Source organism: Erpetoichthys calabaricus, chromosome 2, assembly GCF_900747795.2.
Source record: "Erpetoichthys calabaricus chromosome 2, fErpCal1.3, whole genome shotgun sequence".
In the NCBI taxonomy this organism is placed as follows: Eukaryota; Metazoa; Chordata; class Cladistia; order Polypteriformes; family Polypteridae; genus Erpetoichthys; species Erpetoichthys calabaricus.
In genome coordinates, this window is record NC_041395.2 from 35,886,267 (window position 1) to 35,896,320 (window position 10,054).

At 38.9% G+C, this 10,054-nt stretch overlaps 1 protein-coding gene across 1 annotated transcript in view; it reads left to right on the forward strand.

Annotated features, from left to right (window-relative positions):
• zgc:66427 (uncharacterized protein LOC406256 homolog) overlaps positions 1-10,054 on the forward strand; it is a 58,986-nt gene that overhangs the window by 27,182 nt on the left and 21,750 nt on the right. The gene's annotated exons all lie outside the window — the stretch shown is intronic.

The following is a 10,054-nucleotide window of genomic DNA, read 5'->3' on the forward strand; positions in this document are numbered from 1 at the left end:
ATGTGCGGGACTGCAGTAACTACAGGGGAATAATATTGATGAGCCGCAGCATGAAGTTATGGGAAAGAGTAGTGGAAGCTAGGTTAAGAAGTGAGGTGATGGTTAGTGAGCAGCAGTATGGTTTCATGCCAAGAAAGAGCACCACAGATGCAATTTTTGCTCTGAGGATGTTGATGGAGAAGTGTAGAAAAGGCCAGACGGAGTTGCATTGCATCTTTGTGGACCTGGAGAAAGCATATGACAGGGTGCCTCGAGAGGAACTGTGGTATTGTATGAGGAAATCGGGAGTGGCAGAGAAGTACATAAGAGTTGTACAGGATAAGTACGAGGGAAAGGTGACAGTGGTGAGGTCTGTGGCAGGAGTGACGGATGCATTCAAGTTAGAGGAGGGATTACATCAGGGATCGACTCTGAGCCCTTTATTTGCAATGGTGATGGACAGGTTGACAGACAAGATTAGACAGGAGTTCCCCATGGACTATGATGTTTGCTGATGACCATTGTGATCTGTAGTGATAGTAGGGAGCAGGTTGAGGAGACCCTATGCTCTAGAGAGGAGAAGAATGAAGGTCAGTAGGAACAAGACCGAATACATGTGTGTAAATGGGGGAGAGAGGTCAGTGGAATGATGAGGATGCAGGGAGTAGAGTTGGTGAAGGTGGATGAATTTAAAATACTTGGGATCAATAGTACAGAGTAATGGGGATTGTGGAAGAGAGGTGAAAAAGAGTGCAGGCAGGGTGGAATGTGTGGAGAAGAGTGTCAGGAGTGATTTGTGACAGACAGATATCAGCAAGAGTGAAAGGGAAGGTCTACAGGACAGTAGTGAGACCATCTATGTTATATGGGTTGGAGACGGTGGCACAGACCAGAAGCAGGAGACAGAGCTGGAGGGTAGCAGAGTTAAAGATGCTAAGATTTGCAGTGGGTGTGACGAGGATGTATTGGATTAAAAATGAGCACATTAGAGGGTCAGCTCAAATTGGATGGTTGGGAGACAAAGTCAGAGAGGCGAGATTGTGTTGGTTTGGACATGTGCAGAGGAGAAATGCTGGGTATACTGGGAGAAGGATGCTAAGGATAGAGCTGCCAGGGAAGAGGAAGGCCTAAGCAAAGGTTTATGGATGTGGTGAGAGAGGACACCAGGTGATGGGTGTAACGGAACAAAATACAGAGGACAGAAAGATATGGAAGAAGATGATCCACTGTGGCAGCCCCTAGCTGGAGTAGCCGAAAGAAGAAGAAAGATATATATCTCCAGAAATGTAAAAAAAAAATGCATACCAGTAATGTTTTGCATTTGGGTTGAAATATTATGTAATATATGTTGATGCCCTTTAGCACAGTTCTATCCTGAACCTCGACATGTATAATGGCATCCGTGCAAACAATTTATCCATATGTTCTCAAACTGTTAGTACGATTGAGAGTTTACTGGGTTGGGGCTTAAGAAGGTAGGGGTGTTAATTGGATTGTAATGCTCGAACATATTCCTCCAATTTCAGGTTCACAGGGTAATGAACAAACCAGTTTGCAAAATTTCACACACACACACATACACACTTGCTCTTAAAATGGCCCAATTCAGAGCCACTAACCAACCTAACAGAAGCACATCTATTGGGAGGAAAAAAATCAAACTAAGATTTGAATGGAGAACATTGAAGTGTTTGCAGTTTTAAAATGAATTGGATCCAGGCTGTTACTTTAAAAAAAGCTCAACTACAACACAGGAGCTCAGTTGGGAATTTTTGTTAAGGGTAAATTTCGCACAAATGTTGGGATGTTTTTATTTATACAGAGAACTTTAGACACATGGAGTAAGTTTAACAAGTAGTGGGGGTAGACAGTAGAACTTTAGGGGCATTCAACACTCTGCTTCATCTCATTTTGGAGGAATGAGATGGATAAGGTTTGTCAAGCTCTGTTGGGCTGAGTGGCCTGTTCTCTTTAAAAGTTTTCTAATGCTCTAAAAAGTTTGGATCTGTGAGGCATCCTTAAGCACAGTGACTGTTCCTTCATTTATTTTGTAGGGCTTACTGCAAAGGGGACACAAATCATGTGTTGCTATAAAAAGAAAATGAGTACAATGCAGGCTAAGTTGGTGATAAACCAAAGGGAGGACATCACTGTATGTGTGTGTGCACATGTGCATGTGTGTGAGTTTGTTTAGGAAACTGGGTCATTTGGTGATGATACAATCAGCGGGTTTCCTAGGAATTGGATTGTATGCAAGAAAGGAAAGTTTGGGCAGCACTATCATCTTTTATTTTATAATGAATCATGGCTTGGCTCGCTTGAAGACTCGGCGTGCATCAAGAGCAGGTGAGCACATACAGATACCACACAGTAACTGTGTTTATTCCATAATTTATTGTTTTGGTTCGATACTGTGACCTTCACTCCCATAATTAACACTCTGGTTCTTTAATAAAGAACTGAGTTTGATTTTCTGACTTTAAAAATAGGCCAGTGTGTCACCTGCTAAGCTCTGATCCACGCTGGCATAAGGAGCTGACACATCTGACCTGCTGCCTGTCTAGACTAAGGACTTTATTGTTAGGGAATATGCATCAGCCTTCAAGGCATGGCATCTGGTCACAAGTGGTGAATGTGGAAAGCTTTTTTATTCACATGCATCATTGATGAGATCAATATTACTGGCTGGCAGTTATGCCCAATGGTGTTCTGCCTGCATGCAAGCCAGTAACATTGCCAGTGCAAGTGCTAAGCTGTGTCTTTTTAATAGGATGGGTGGGAATACATTCGTGTTTTCACACAGTTATTAAATTTATTACAGTTGCATTATAACTAATTATATAAGCTTTTTTGTTTTATGATCAAGCTCAAATTTACATATTCCAACGTGAGATGTTAAGCCTAATACATCTGCATCTGGATGAAATCATTCATGGAAGGGCCCCATTCCATTACTGGGTCCACTCGCACAAACACACCAACACTCTGACTGGGCCGATTTGAATTCACAATTAACATGTTCTTCATTGGGAAGCAAGCAGTGGAGAAACAGAACTGATTCCCCAGAGGATGAATATGTAAGCCTTGTACTGATGGCAACAGTGCATGATGTTTGAACACTCAATGCTAAACCTATGAGTCAGCAGCTCCACCTTGTTGCCCTTTACATATTGTAGTATTATGAGGCTTAATAAAACATAACTGCATTATATTTATTAAATTTATTATGGGGGGGGGGAATTATAGCATTTACTAGAGCATTATTTTTGACCTGGTCTTCTAGTGTATTAACATGCTTAGTCCAACAATCCTGTGCCTATTTGATGGAACGATGTCATGGGCATGTTCAGTGTAGTCCGCAGTAGTGGACATTAAAAAAGCAGGCTGCATCAGGGCAGAAAAGTGTGACACATAAACAACTTGTTGACCCAATGAAGATATTTTCGTCTCCTCCTCAAAGTTGGACTAAAGAAAAATGTAATGGAAGTGATGAACAAAGAAGGTGAAAGATTTTGATATTTAATAGAGATGTTTCCACAAGTAACTAATGCCAACATTTTTTTTTTGCTGGGCCACATGTCAAACATGACATCAATGACAAGCAATTTGAAGATCTGCTAGTAGGACTGGGATAAATCGCAAGGAAGGCATTCGAGGAGGTGGCTGAGAATTTTCTTTGTAACTACAGAGCACTAAACTACAGTCAATTGGTTGACAATGTGCTTCAAGCATACAAAACCAAGAGGTGCAACTTGTTGCTAAAGATTCATCTTCTGCCTTCATACTTTCAGTGCATGTATATGCACACACATAACCAAATTTAGGTGAATAGCCCAGTTAAGGCAGCAGAAACCTTGTTTTTTTTTTTAGTAAGCTTCATTTACTTGTGCAACTAATCTTCTGGGGTTCTCAATTGCCAAAATGTTCCAGTGTCCTTAAACTGAGCAAAAAAGAGTTGAACGTCTTAATTAGCTACTGTGAGTCCAAAAATAAGCATGACGCATGTGATCATTTTCTTGTATTTTATAAATATGTTTAGTTAAATTAATGTTTTATTTATACATTCTGTTACTGGATTGCATGGTGCAAACTCTTTTCTGCTTGGCTATGTGATTGAGACTTGCAAAGGACTGACCCAGTATGTGTGCCTCTTGCCTTCCACCCTGTATTGCGCTACATTACTCATTACTTTAAAATATAATCAGTCTATGTAATTCACGTTACATTTAATGTGTTACTCTACTGCTCTTGAGTGTGTGTTGCTGAGTTTTAGCCCTGTATGTTCAGCTCATCAACATAAATGTATCAATTTCTGAAATGTGGATTATTTCAACCGAGAGAAGGAATAAAATGATCACCCAAATATTTGCCTCTGGAAATGTATTATGTAGGCGCTTCTACCTGTGGCTGCTGAAAGTGTGTGAGAAGCAAATACATGTGCAGGCTTCACGGAGCGTGGACTACAAAATCCTTAACAGTAACCCGATTAAGAGTTTACATGGCCACATAATCGCATTATTCACAGTGAAATCTACCTGTGTTAATCAAGTTTCTCAGTGGCCAATAACAATTGGTTTAAGGGTTTCTATGGCATATTATAAATAGGTTTCAGTGAATATTTGGGTTATTAAACATGCTAATAGTAGGACATTGCAACAATGCAAGAGTGCTGTCAGGACAAGTGTAATCCATCAGTGCTGGCTGTCTTGGGTGGCACAGAGAAATGAGAAGCTACAGATGCTGAGTTCAAATGACAATATGCAGCAAAATGATTTTAGCGCAACTGAACAATTAGTACTGTTGTACCCAGAAGTGTAAAAGAGTAAAATGTTATTGCAGATACTTACTGACTTACCCTCATATATTAAATTGTATAGGCAGCTGGATGGCAGTGTTTAGTTCTGCAGACTTATGGGCCCTGACTGGTAAAATATACTTGCATATTGAACTATTGTTCTTATGTTGATTGCACTGCTTTTTAAATAACACAGTGAAGAAGTTTTATGTTTGCTATTTTAATGATTACGTTGAGCAGGCCTCCTCTGTGGTTATCAAGCTAAAAGTGGGATCGTAGGCTGACTTTTAAAAACCATATTAGCTACATGTGATGCTTTTGGGGACTCTGCTTACTGCAGTACTGGCAGACTGGAGCTGCAGCTCACATTGGCATCTGCCATAAAAATAGCTTTTCTGGAAGCTGATACTGCCTTTTCCCTAGTCGAACATATTAATTTATGGATGCCGCATGTTGATAGTTGAAATTCTTTCAAACGTCATCATAGAACTTCCCAAAAGCCCTTGTGGAAAGTAAAAGTGGGTAGAACTAGGCCAGCTCCACTATGGACAATTTGAGTGTGTGTGTGCGCGAGTGTGTGATTGGAGGAAATATCCTTAGGGCTGGGGCTGTCAGTGTATCTTTGAATTGCTTTTCTCTATTTTTGCACTGTGCACTTCAGCCACTGTTATCTTTGTATAAGCCTCCTAAACACCCGACACACTCACTATCAGCGTGCTGTATTTTTATTTCTTGAGGTTTTAACTGTAATGCCATTCATTCATGTCTGTCAGCCCCAGTATAAACCTATCTAAACATTCAGGGCTAAACCTGGTGTTTTTGCAACTGCCTTTATTGGTGTTAAAGGCAGTAAATGCAGTGTGTGGCTGTCTACGTGAATCACCCAAGAAGTGCAGGGTCTGTGTTTTTATTGCCTTCCTGTCTGCTTTCACCTGGCCTGAGCAGTTCCTTGTTTTCTCATCTGTCTGCCTTGCTCCTATTGTCAAATTTAGACAGACAGACAGTTGTGTGTTTGTTTCAGTGTGGCTTTTTGAGTCAGCCCTGTTTCATTTCCCTAATTATTTCACTGCGTGCCTGAAGTGAGTCCTGCCTGAACAAGTTAGTTATGTGAAAACTTCAATGTTTGTGATGCTTATGGTTTTTAGTTCCTCTGAGGGTAGCATGTGCTGTGGCTGGGCATGCTTTTATTTAAAAACTTTAGATAGACAGAACTTTAATTGCCTCCAGGGGGAAATTTGGATTTTTACAGAAACTAAATAAATATATACTTTTTATTAATGCCTGGTTCCTATTGTATATGTTTTAACATAGCCAGCCGTTGTCCAATTAGAACTATATGTAGCCTTGGCTAATGTATTTTAGTAATATTCATGACTCTCTTTTGTTGGTGAATCTTTATCTCCTCCACATGAGGACAATTCCTTACACACCAGGGTGTTTTCATAAGAATGGAGGAGAAGCTGATGTCCTTGAATTTACTGACTCGGTTATTGGCCTCGTCTTGTCTGCCCCGATTGTACAATAAAGCTGCCTATTGCTGACTACAAGATTGTCTTAAATTTTATCCAATTATATTTTATTTTTCCCTTTTTTTGTGTATGTGATGTATCTTTTCACTCTTTAATATATTCATGTATGTGTGTTGGGGGCTGGGTGGTGTCTAGTGGGGCCTGGGTGGTCTCGTGGCCTCGGAGCCCCTGCAGATTTTGTTTTTTTTTCTCCGGCCCTCTGGAGTTTTCTCTTTTTTTCTGTCCTCCTAGCCATCGAACCTTACTTTATGTTTTGTTACTTTTTTTTCTTTCTTCATCTTGTAAGGCTCCTTCAGCTACATCATTTGTATGAAAATGTGCTATATAAATAAATGTTGTTGTTGTTGTAGTATAACATTCTTAGATACCAATAATCCAATTCCTTGTACAGTAGGCCTATAGACTTAACCATAAGATGGGCTCAAGCTCCTCATAAGTCTGGGTTGGACTAATCTGGAATAAGGAAATGAATGGATCCATGTTTTTCCATATGTCTGTAGTTGTGTATATGATTAACACTCATCTTATGTGTACATTCAGAAGCAATATATGCATCGTCCTCCGTTGAAGATTTTATATACTTTCCCCCTGTCATTGTCATTCAGTGTTTTAAAGACAAGTCTATGACTGTAATATTGATAGTAAATTACAAGTTTTTAGCTCAGAAGGTTTTGACTTTTTTTATTTTTATGAAAATGTCTTAATATTTTGGTCATCCACTTTAATCTAATGAAGAAGAATATTTTAAAGTATGCTGAACTCCATATATACTATGCAACTAAATAAAATACAATATTTTGCTATCTAATTTTTCAGGTGTACAATTTCTGTCTGTATGGTTTTAATATATTTTAACATTAAAGTAACAAAAAATAACATTTACAAAACCTGCACAATACACATCAGGGTCGAAAGGGACAGCCAGGTAGGAACCGACCCAAAGCTGGACCCCAGTTCATTTCAAAGCCCACTCACACAGAGATAATTTGGAATTGCCAGTTATCCTAAAATGCGAATGTTTATTAGCAGGCAATCCGGCTCCAACAGTCACATTCCTTGGAATGGAGGTCAACTTCTGGTTTTGTTTTTTCTTTTATAGCTGGAAGGGGTGGGTCGTCCCTCATCTTCTGAGGTGTCTTTCTCCACTTTGGGGTTGTAAGAGGACATGAGGACAGTATTCGTGTCTCACTTTCATTTGACCCCAAGTTTAACTTGTGAATAGTGCCTTCCACATCCTCCCTAAACTTGCATGCAGTCATGACAATGTACATTAGAAAGTGGCAGCTCATACTTTTGACAGTGCCTAAATTCACATACTCTATGTATACAAATTGATGAAATCAAATGAGAAAATGGGGGAAGTGCAATTTCATTCTTCCTGTAGTACACTGTGAGGCTAAGCAACATTTGTAGAGAATATTGTCCAGGTCTCCTAGCTTGTGATTGGTCGAACACAATTATTAATCTAGCCATACCTCTTAGTCTGTCTTTAAGCGTGCCTGAAAAAAGAACTGCTGAACAAGTTAAATGTTGGATTGTAATGATTGCTGAGATTTTATCATCCGAACCACCTCCACAAACACATTTATCCAAGGCAATTTGTAAATTAAAGACAAAATTGGTAAAATACATCAGAGTCATTGGCAAGAAAGTACACATCTAAAAAAGAACACAGATGTAAAATGTAAAGTAGAAGCCAAGAACCCTAGTAGTACCCTTACTTTCAGTACTAGATGAACATACACAGTCTAACAAAGCCTCAATTGGTGGGCTGATAGGATCACCGGTGCCACAGATACCTAAGAGGACAGAGGTGTTGAAGGCCAGATTAATCCCAACAGGGTTTGTCACACAATGTGTTTTTAGAAGAGGCACTTGTCACAATCATGTTGGCGATTAAAAGCACAACCTAAGGGACAGAGTGTTTATACACATTCTTCAAGCAACCATTTGTGAAGTTGAAGTACTCCATAACTGAAGACAGTCTTTGACTTCATTTGGAGTGGCCTTACTAGAAAAGTAAATTCAACCTGAAGGGCAAAAAAAACTTCACAAATAAAAATGGGGGACAGGGGAACAGGTGAAAGTAGAATTGACGAACAAAGAAAAGGCTTTCAATGATCAGCTACACTGTAGATTATTACAAGGACTCCAATTACCACCAAATAACATGGAACTTGAATCACTCAAGAGAACCAAACTCTGCCCAACACACTTCACTAAGTTTAACCTTAACACCATGATTTGAGAAATGTGTAAAACTATGTAATATCATATACTGTAAGTAAGATACTCTATAATAATAATCTCTTTTGAAATAGCAAATGATGTCCGCTGTCTATGGTTGGGCATCTTATAGAAAAACGTGTGTAGTTGCAAGAGTTTTTAACCCATCTATCCATATACAAATAAATTTGAACAAATAGACGTTTCTAATGTAAAACATACAACTTTAGATAATTATTTCAGATGACGGCTATAGAGTGTTTTGGTTTGTATGGCCCTTTTTATGATGATAATCCCCTGTTTTTCAGGATTTAGATATTAAAATCATTCAGCTATCAAGAACCTTGAATTGAACTTAAACTTTTGGCCTTTAGTATTAAAGGATTTATCTATTGTGTTTTCTTATTATAAACACGATAACCTTTACCTAAAAGAACTGTGTCTTTTAATTTAGTTTCACCTGATACTTATTATTACTACTCTCTCACCAACTGCACTGCATTTCTCATAAGAATTTTTTCCATAAGCTTATTTTTTCTATTATTACATAGATCCTCATAAGATAAGTGGGTGTACACAACAAAACCTGCTTAACATGAGAGGCATTGTGCATAAATGAACTTTGAAGAAATGGACACAAGCAGGAATGTTTCAGAATGTAGTTGAAAAGACTGTTTTTTTCTTTGCTTCTCAAATCTCTTTCTACATGATATCATGAGGAGTTAAACTACTGAGAGTATGTTGTAGGCAGTTTTATGCAGAGTAAGTAATTAATCGAGAAATTGGCAAATGTACTTGTTGTTTGTGGTTGCTCTTCTGCCAAACATTATCAGAGAACAGTTTGGTAAATTAACAGTAAAACCAGCAGTGTGAGAATTTTTCATAAAGACAAGGGAAAGAATAAATTCATACCCTATTTCCATGGCCTATAGCATTCTTCTTCCTGGTTTAGTACTTAGATTAGATTAGATAAAAATGTATTAAACCCATGGGGAAATTCAGATGCATACAGCAGCAAAAATATAAAAATAATTATATAGACTCACAGGACAAATAATACAGTCAATCAACCAATAAATAAAGCAAAATAAACTTGGGTGGAGGCATTGAATTGCCTGATAGTAGTGAGCAGATAAGAACCTCGGAAGCCCTTCTTAGCACTCTGTGGCTGAAAGTACTCCAAGAGAGCGCCTCCTGGAGGGGATGGAGGAGATTTTTCATGATGGAATCCAATTGTGCCATCATTCTAATTTCCACAACAGCTTCTAGTGTGTCCACGGATAGCTATGTTATGGAGCATGGTTTCCTGATAAATTTTTTAAAGCATTGTGCTTCTTTTGAGTTCAGGTTGCTTCCCCAAGAGACGCCATGCTGGCTACTATGGACTGGTAGTACATTTCCAGGGGCTTGCTGCACACATCAAAAGATCGGTCTCTACAGCAAGTACAGTCTGCTCTGGTCTTTCTTGTACAGCACCACTGTGTTATCAGACCAGTCCAGTTTGTTGTTCATGTGAACCCCAGGT